The sequence below is a fragment of the Ursus americanus genome, chromosome 1 (genome assembly GCF_024610735.1).
Source record: "Ursus americanus isolate L20-20 chromosome 1, mUrsAme1.1.p, whole genome shotgun sequence".
In the NCBI taxonomy this organism is placed as follows: Eukaryota; Metazoa; Chordata; class Mammalia; order Carnivora; family Ursidae; genus Ursus; species Ursus americanus.
Window position 1 is genome coordinate 32081366 of NC_142127.1, and position 9974 is coordinate 32091339.

Genomic DNA, 9974 nt, shown 5'->3' on the forward strand with positions numbered 1-9974 from the left:
TTATTTTCAAGGAACAGAATGCCCAAGTAAGAATACCTTAAACAAAATAGTTCATTTTGTTTTTATTTTGGGTTTTTTTTTCTGCCTAACACAAGTCCAACAGTAAGAAGTCCAAGAATGTTGTAGGGGCACAAAGACAGAATCGGGATTCAGGCTCTTCCTGCTACCCATACTGCTATTCTTGGTATATTAACTCATAAATTCTTGGTCACAAGAAAACTGCTGCTCCTCCAGCCATGCACACACAGCCATACTCACAAGCAAGACAAAGCAGAGAGGTAAAGGCCTGAGCCAACTACATCTAATCCCTTTTATCAAGAAAATAAAACTTTTTCAAGCACCCCTCAAAAAGAGTCCCCCCCCCAAGCCTTTATTTCTCAGTGGCCCAAACCTCCACTTAATATCCAGAGTATCCAAAGAAGGTATGAATGTGCATATTTAGCTTTCCCTGTTTCTGAAGAAGAAAAAGTAAGAGGAAAGGGGGCTGGGAATTGGTGTTTAGAGAGCTATTCCACAGTGTCCGCCTTCTCGGAGTCTAAGGCTATAAACCAGTTATCACTAACTTGGACATTTGGTGAGTGAGGGGGAAGACAACCCACAAGATGGTTTTGAGACCCATGGCCCAAGTTTCACAAGCAGCTTTGTGAAGTGAGATGAAAAGAAGCTCTCCTCTGTCCCTTCCATGTATTCTAGTGATTCATTCTCGGTATCAAGCTCATGCCCAACCCCAAACAGCTGTCTTGTGGGCATTACAGCTTCCCAGGTACATCCTGGGAAGTTCTACAGTTCATATAGAACTATATGAAGAACAGGTTTTCCTAACATGACCTAGTATGGACTCTGGGGCACTGAGGGAACTAATCAGCTAGTTAGATTTCTGGGATGGTAGTCTGGGAGATTGGCAGAAAGATAAGAACAGGGACCTTTGCGGTGGAAAGTCCTAAATTATTGGCAATGGCTCAGTCTTTCATCCCTCTCACTGCACTCCTATATCAGACTTGTAAGTTCTCCTTAGAGTTATACAACCTATGACTGAGTTAATAGGGACACTATGTGCCTGGGAGGACTTCTAATGGAAAATTCATCCATATGGAAATGCAATCCAAAAGCATCAAGGAGCACAGACAATGCATTTTGATAACCTTACTTCATTCAGTAAATCAGCAAAAGTGTGCGTCACAGTAAATTAAAAATGACTAAACACTAGCCTTTTTTGCCCATTTTAAGTAATATTCCTTAATGACCTTAAATGAAACAGAAAATTAAAAATCTGTGAGATGAAGAGAAGGGCAAATTGAAATACTCAGATATGGTATGAAGGCAGCAAGAAGTTAATAATCATTTCTATGTTTAGTGCACTGATGGAAAAAATGAGTTGTTATACCATCTTTACAATGTTACAATGTGAATGCTATTTTTAAGGTTATTTTTCATTCAAAGGCAGAACCCAAGAGATAAATAAGAAAGGTAATATATAGAAAAGAAATGACTCAGTGTGTGGGAACTTGATACATATGCAGAGTACTTAACTTCTTCCAGATTTGACAATTACAATGATGCCTTATTCAGGGATAGTAGTCTTAGATACCAGCCTATAAATGAATGGAGAGCTTTAAAATGCACACAGTTCAACAAAAGAAATCGGATTTGATATCAGAATAAACTTACCTGTACCAAAACAGACCTGCTGAAATGAAAACACCAAAAGACCAACACGCCGTTCTTTAGGCTAGGAGACCACTTTGGTAGTGTAAATGAAAACAGCACTGACCCTAAGATGAGAAAATGTGGTTCAGTCCTTGCCTCCACCACTTCTTTCCAAGATAGGACACTTTAGGCAGGCCTTCGTATCTCTCTGAGACTCAGTTTCCTCCAAAATCTATATAAGTTAACTGCTGCTTCATAACAACTTACCCCAAACCTTAGCAGCTTGAAACAGTGACAAACATTTATTATCTCAATAGCTTATGTGGGTCAGGAATCAGGGAAAGCTTACTTAGGTAGTTCTGGCTCCAAGTCTTTTATGAACCACTGGATGTTGTTCATGGCAGCATTCATCTTAAGGCTTGATAGGCCCTGGAGAAATCAATTCTAATACGGTGTACTTATACAGCTTGCAAATTATTTACTGGCTATGGACCACCCACCACATGGACTCTCCATAAGGCTGCTTAAACTTTCTCACAACATGGAAGCTGGCTTCCTCCAGAGCAATACGCATGAAAAATTATTAAGATTGTGTCATTCAAATTTCATTATATGAGTAGGAATGTAGACTTGGTAATGGGCTGATTAACCAATCTGTAAGTGTGTCTGTACTTACATGTTTTTAAATTAACTTTCATTTTTACCAAAAGTATACCTGTACATGGTCTAAAATATCAGATAGTACTGTCAGATTTATAGAAAAAAATGTCAGTAACATAGCCTACTCCCATGCTCTTCAGAAACAACTACTATCAACTCTTCTAGCATTTTAACTGGAATTATACAAATAACATATGTGAACTTCTATTTTTTTTATTATAATCATATTTTTTATTATGTTAGTCACCATACAGTACATCCCTGGTTTTTGATGTAAAGTTCGATGATTCATTAGTTGCGTACAATACCCAGTGCACCATGCAATATATGCCCTCCTTACTACCCATCACCAGTCTATCCCATTCCCCCACCCCCCTCCCCTCTGAAGCCCTGTTTGTTTCTCAGAGTCCATAGTCTCTCATGCTTCATTTCCCCTTCTGATTACCCTCCCTTTATTTATCCCTTTCTTCTCCTACCGATCTTCCTAGTTTTTATGTTCCATAGATGAGAGAAACCATATGATAATTGCCTTTCTCTGCTTGACTTATTTCACTAAGCATTATCGCCTCCAGTGCCGTCCATGTTGCAGCAAATGTTGAGAAATCATTCTTTTTGATAGCTGAGTAATATTCCATTGTATATATGGACCACAACTTCTTAATCCAGTCATCTGTTGAAGGGCATCTTGGCTCCTTCCATGATTTAGCTATTGTGGACAATGCTGCTATGAACATTGGGGTGCATATGACCCTTCTCTCCACTACGTCTGTATCTTTGGGGTAAATACCTAGTAGTGCACAAAGACCAACGGAACAGAATAGAGAACCCAGAAATGGACCTTCGGCTCTTTGGGCAACTCATCTTTGATAAAGCAGGAAAAAACATCCAGTGGAAAAAAGACAGTCTCTTCAATAAATGGTGCTGGGAAAATTGGACAGCTACATGCAAAAGAATGAAACTTGACCACTCTCTCACACCATACACAAAGATAAACTCCAAATGGATGAAAGACCTCGATGTGAGACAGGAATCCATCAAAATCCTAGAGGAGAACATAGGCAGCAACCTCTACGACATCAGCCAAAGCAACCTTTTTCATGACACATCTCCAAAAGCAAGAGAAACAAAAGATAAAATGAACTTGTGGGACTTCATCAAGATGAAAAGCTTCTGCACAGTCAAGGAAACAATCAAAAAAACTAAGAGGCAGCCCACAGAATGGGAGAATATATTTGCAAATGACACTACAGATAAAAGACTGGTATCCAAGATCTACAAAGAACTTCTCAAACTCAATACACAAGAAACAAATAAACAAATCATAAAATGGGTAAAAGATATGAACAGACACTTTTCCAATGAAGACACAAAATGGCTAACAGACACATGAAAAAACGTTCAAAATCATTAACCATCAGGGAAATTCAAATCAAAACCACACTAAGATACCACCTTACGCCAGTTAGAATGGCAAAAATTGACAAGGCAAGAAACAACAATTGTTGGAGAGGATGTGGAGAAAGGGGATCCCTCCTACATTGTTGGTGGGAATGCAAGTTGGTACAGCCACTCTGGAAAACAGTGTGGAGGTCCCTTAAAAAGTTAAAAATTGAACTTCTATTTTTTAAATTTACTATCTTAGACATAATATATTGGCTCCCTAAAATTAAAGGTCAAGTTTTAGCTCTCTTACACCATATCCACATCTTCCCCAATTCCCGAAAGAATGTATTATAATTTAATATTCAATATGTATATAATAATATTAATGTAAGTTTGGGTCTCAGCTAAGCTGTATATTATACAATTTTTAATGACAATAGGCATTTTATTTGAGAAGCAGACTAAAAGCTACAAAGATTTCTCAATATTATATGATACAGAGAAATTAATCAATTTGTCCAATGATCAGTAAGAAATCAGGTTGAAATGTCTGCTTATTCCATGCTTAGCAAGGTAGTTTGCTAATTTTTAATTGCAGTAAAAGATATTAACAAAATTTACCATCTTAACCATTTTTAAGTGGATAATTCAGAGGCATCAAGTACACTTACAGTGATGTGCAACCATCACCACCATCCATCTCTGAATTTTTTCATCTTCCCCAACTGAAACTCTGTACCCATTAAATAGTAACTTCCCATTATCTCTTCCCTTCAGCCCCTACAAATCATCATTCTACTTTCTGTCTCTAAGAATTTGACTACTCTAGGTACTTCATACAAATGGAATCATAGTATTTGTCTTTTTGTGACGGGTTTATTTCATCTACCATAATGTCCTCAGTTCACCCATGTTATAGCATGTATCAGAATTTTCTACCTTTTTAAGGCTGAATAACATTAAATTATATATATATATATATAAATTATATATTTTCTACCTTTTTAAGGCTGAATAACATTAAATTATATATATATATCTTTATGTATAATAACAATGGATATTGTTTATCCATTCATCCATGACAGACACTTGGATTGCTTCCACCTTTTGGCTATTCTGAATATGCTACTATAAACATGAGTCTATAAATATCTCTTTGAGTCCCTGACCCCTCTCCCCCCGCCCCTCTATATATATATATATGCACATAACTGATGGATCTTATGGTAATTCAATGTTTAATTTTCGAGGCACTGCCATACTGTTTTCCAAAGTGGTTGCACTGTTTTACATTCCCACCAACAATATATAAGGGTTCCGATTTCCCCATATTGTCACCAACACTTGCTACTTTGTTTTGTTTTCATAATAGCCATCCTAACACATGTGAATTGATATCTCATTATAGTTTTGATTTGCATTTTCCTAATGATTTGTGATGCTGAGCATCTTTTCAGGTACTTATTGGCCATATGTATATCTTCTTTTGGAGAAATGTCTATTCAAGTCTTTTGCCTATTTTTTAATCAGGTTGCTTTTTGTTTCTTGTTGAGTTGTAGTTCTTTATATGCTCTGAATATTAATCCCTTTCCAGATTTAATATTTGCAAATATTCCCTCCCACTCCATAGGCTGCCTTTTCACTCTGTTGGTGGTCTTTTGTTGCCCAAAAGCTTCTCATTTTGATGTAGTCCCATTTATCTATTTTTGCTGTGCTTTTAGGATTATATTCAAGAAATCATTACCAAACTTAATGTCATGAAGATTTTTCCCTATGTTTTCATTTAAGAATTTAATAATTTTAGGTCTTTATTTAGGTCACTGATCCATTTTGAATTAATATTTTATATGTTTCAAGATAAGAGTCTAACTTCATTCTTTTGCATGTGAATATACAGTTTTCCCAACACCATTTGTGGGAAAGACTGTCCTTTTTGCATTGAACAGTCTTGACATCCTTGTCAAAAATCATTTGACCATATATGTAAAGTTTATTTCTGGGCCTGCATTATCTAATATTTTGTACAATTTTTTCCCTTGGATTTAATAATGGCCTCACTCTTATTTGCTTTATTATCTCTGTAGTTATCATTAATTCATACCCAATTGTCCCAAAACATAAAATTGCTCTCATTTTAGTTATTAAAATCTGGCAATATATCAGTTTGATATATTTTCTAGATTGTTTTTTGGGAGACATTGCTTTTAGAGCCCTCTACTTTCCTTCTCCTCTCTATGAGCTTCCGCACAACTGTTACCTGGAAATTTCCCTTCACTATCATTCCAGAAATCCTCATTGCTCATTCTTGTGGTATGTTACTCATTCCCAAGATTCCACAGATTCCCCTTTCTTTTACTTGCTTGTATTGGCAAAGTACATCATTCATTAGCTTTCTGGAAATATATATTTTGTCTTCACGCTATAGTTTTAATATAACTAAGTATATATATATTACATTGGATTTTTTTTTTAAAGATTCTATCCATTTATTTGACAGAGAGAGACAGCCAGCGAGAGAGTGAACACAAGCAGGGGAAGTGGGAGAGGAAGAAGCAGTCTCCCAGTGGAGGAGCCCGATGTGGGGCCCGATCCCAGGACTCTGGGATCACGCCCTGAGCCGAAGGCAGATGCTTAACAACTGAGCCACCCAGGCGCCCCTATGTTGGAATTTTGAAGGCTTGGCTCCACTGTGTTCTAGCATCCAATGTAACTGTTACAAAGTCTCCTTTTAATTGACACCACTAAAGAATTTTAGAGGGGAATTTCATGGCCGGATTTTTTTTTTTTTTTTTGAGAGAGAGAGAGAGAGAGAATGTACAAGCTGGGGGTGGGGGGATGGGATGGGGCAGAGGGAGAGAAAGAATCTTAAGCAGGCTCCACCCCCAGCATGGAGCCCGACATGGGGCTCAAACTCACAACCCTGAGATCATGACCTGAACTGAAGTCAAGAGTTGGATGCCTAGCCAGCTGGGCCACCCAGGTGCCCCACATGGCTGTATCTTTTTAAAATATATCATGTTGACTGCTATGCAAAGAATGAATCTAAGAGATACAGAAATCAGTAGGGAGACTAGCAGAAAACCAAGGTAGAGATAACAAAATCTGAACTAAGGCAGAAATTATAGAAATGGGAAAAAAAGAGAATAGAATCCAAGAAATATTTAGGATGCAATATGAGCAGGAGTCTTGGTAGGGTCTAGGATGATTCTCAATGTCTTGGCAAAACAAATGAAGCCCCCGAATATATAATATAAATTTATATTATATATAAAAAATTATAAAAATTGTGTATATATATATATATATATATATTCAAAAAAATAGCTTTAGCTCCCTGTGAGATAATAAATGCCTCATCTCTGTAAATATTCAAGCAAAGACCACAGGAGAATTTTTTATCTCTTTAGACTATAAATTATTTGATTAATTAGTTGGAAGCAAAAGTACATGCATGTATACACATGCACAAATGTGCATACACATACTTTCATGTATATAACCTTTAAGTCAATCAGGTCAAGAGAAAATGAACGAATCGATCTTTTGCAGGATATAGTGTAAAGAGGATTACTACATTGACTATGAGGTAAGATCAATGACCTCTAATTACCTTCCAACTTTTTTCCCATTATGTTAATACTATAAATAATAGAGTACTACCTATTATCTGTGTTGTGTCCCAGCACCAAAAATGCATTGCCAAACTCATCTCACCATGTTGCCATTAATTACTTACATAGATTGACCTCCTTGAAGTTAGGGTGTTCCTTGTACTCATCTTGATATCCCTACCATGGAGCACAGGTTTACTTAATAAATACTGTGAAATAGTGGCATAGGGAAACCAAAGTAGTATAACCTATGTACCTCTAGCAACATAGTTTCTTTTTCTTTCCTTCACTGACCACCACCACAGCTGTTACTCACTAGAATTATACCCACGCTCTAAAACTGAATTTGTGTCCTAAATGATTCCTATGCTTAGGGACTCCAGGACATACTACTGAGGAGTCATGTAGAATCCATTTTAGATTTTGAAAGAACTTTTGACACCTCCAGTATATTTTCCCCAAGAATAGCAACCAGAAAAAAAAAAAAAAAAAAGATTTTAATTCTCTGCATGCTACTGAGAAGGAGACATTGTGGTGAATAGAAAGGCAGGCACTAGACTGGAATTTGGGGATTAATATCCAGTTATTAACCTATTCTCAGTCCTATGATTAACTCCCTCTCACTCCCTGGGCTTCAGTTTTTTCATCTGTAAAGAAAAAGATTTGATTGAATTCTAGTGGTGAATAGGCTTTATTTGGGGCCAGATCTGATTGGTTGGTCATAACCGTGTGGCACACTGTGTGGCAGAGGATTAGACATCCAGGTCTGCACCCAATGCTGGACTGCACCGTGTCTGAACAGCAAGGTCTGCTATGGAAGGGTCCGTACATGTGCTAATTAGATGCCAGCCCTGGAATGGAGGATCACTAAAGTTCCTGCCAGCTTTCAGACACTGTGACTAACATGCCTTATTTTTCAGACCATTTTGCCTTTTTTGTTGCTCAAAAATATCTCTAAATTTGCCATGTCCCCTTTTAATAGAAGAGACTAAATTTGGATAAAAATCTCTTGAAAAACTTATCAGATCTATTATGCCATAGTTCCTAAATTCTACTTACACACCGTAATACTTGCTTCTTCAATTACAAAGATGAAGTGCCAACACATGATACATGGAATATATGTTACTCATAATAACAAATTTCCAGCGATAAGGAAATATGCAAAATAAAACAGCTCAACATAGCATATTATATTAGTTTCTTAGGATTGCTGTAACAGATTACCACAAACTGGGTGGCTAAAACCACAGAAATTTATTCTCCCTCAGTCCTGGAGGCCAGAAGTCTGAAATTCAGGGTCATGTTCTAAGAGGAGGGAGGATCCTTCCTTGCCTCTTCCTAGCTTCTAGTGGTTGCTGGCAATCTTTGACATTCAATGGGTTGTAGGTGTATCACTCCAGTCTCTGCTTCCATAACCACATGGCCTTCATCCCTGTGTCTCCAAATCTCTCTTCTTACAAGAAAACCAGTCATTGCATTTAGGGCCCATCCTAATCCAGTATGACTGTATCTCAAATTGATTATATCTTCAAAGACCCTATTTCCAAATAAGGTCATCTTTACATGTGCCAGGGGTTAGGACTTCAACATATTTTTTGAAGGGCACAATTCAATCCACAACTTATAGCAATGTCTACTCTTGCCAAAAATTAAATAAAGTTACTAAATTGTGACAAACATTCTATCTTGATGAAGATTTATAATTATTTACTTGCAACAGTATTCATAATTCATTATTGAATAAAAATACCAACCTATAGTATAGTAGGATAACATTTATAGGATATTATATAAAATATCTTTATAGATATACATCCATTGAAAGATATTTGGGTATAGCAAGTGTCATTTTTACAAGAAAAATAAAGCTTTAAATTTATAAACTGGCCGTAACTAATAACACCAACAATAAAAATTTTACATTGTTTACAATGCTTTATGCTTTTCAAAATAATAAAAGCAAAAGCAAAAATAAGAACACCATTTTAAAAGACATGTTTTTCTTTTTAATACTGATAACAAATAAAAGTGTTCTGTTTATATGTAGTCTTTACCATCTAAAGTTTGTGGCTTATCAATGATCAAAGATGAAAAGAGTCTTACCTTCTTCCTCATAAGGGAAGAAATTCCCTCCATGAAATCCAAAGTAACTTTATTCAATAGGTCACTTTGTGTCTCTTACTATTATGTAAAAGACAGTCCCTATTGTGTTACTGCTAACTAGATTGTGATGAGAACAGAGATGACATCAGGTATTCAACCTTAAATGAACCTACAATACTGAAATCAGAAAAGCAGTGCAAAGAAGAAAGCTAAACCAAACATGAGCCTGGGGGCCAAACAGAGACCCAAAGTTGCCCTGTTCAGCAAATCTGCAGGGACATCCTTGGCTGAAAACTGAAATCCGTGGTCAGTGGGGCATGCAGCTTCACTATTTCCACCTGTCTTTCAGTGTGTCATTATCACAAATTAAATAATTCAGTCTAAAGCTAAAACATTTGCTGCACTGGCTGCAGAACGTCTTGACTCCAACATGTGACATACTTAATGGAGTTCTCTTCCACTAAAAGTCAGAATATCATGGAGTTCAAACCTAAGTTTCTCAGACCTTCTCTGCCCCATTTAAGAAGGATGAGTGTATAGAATCTGACACAGTTGACTTTTTAA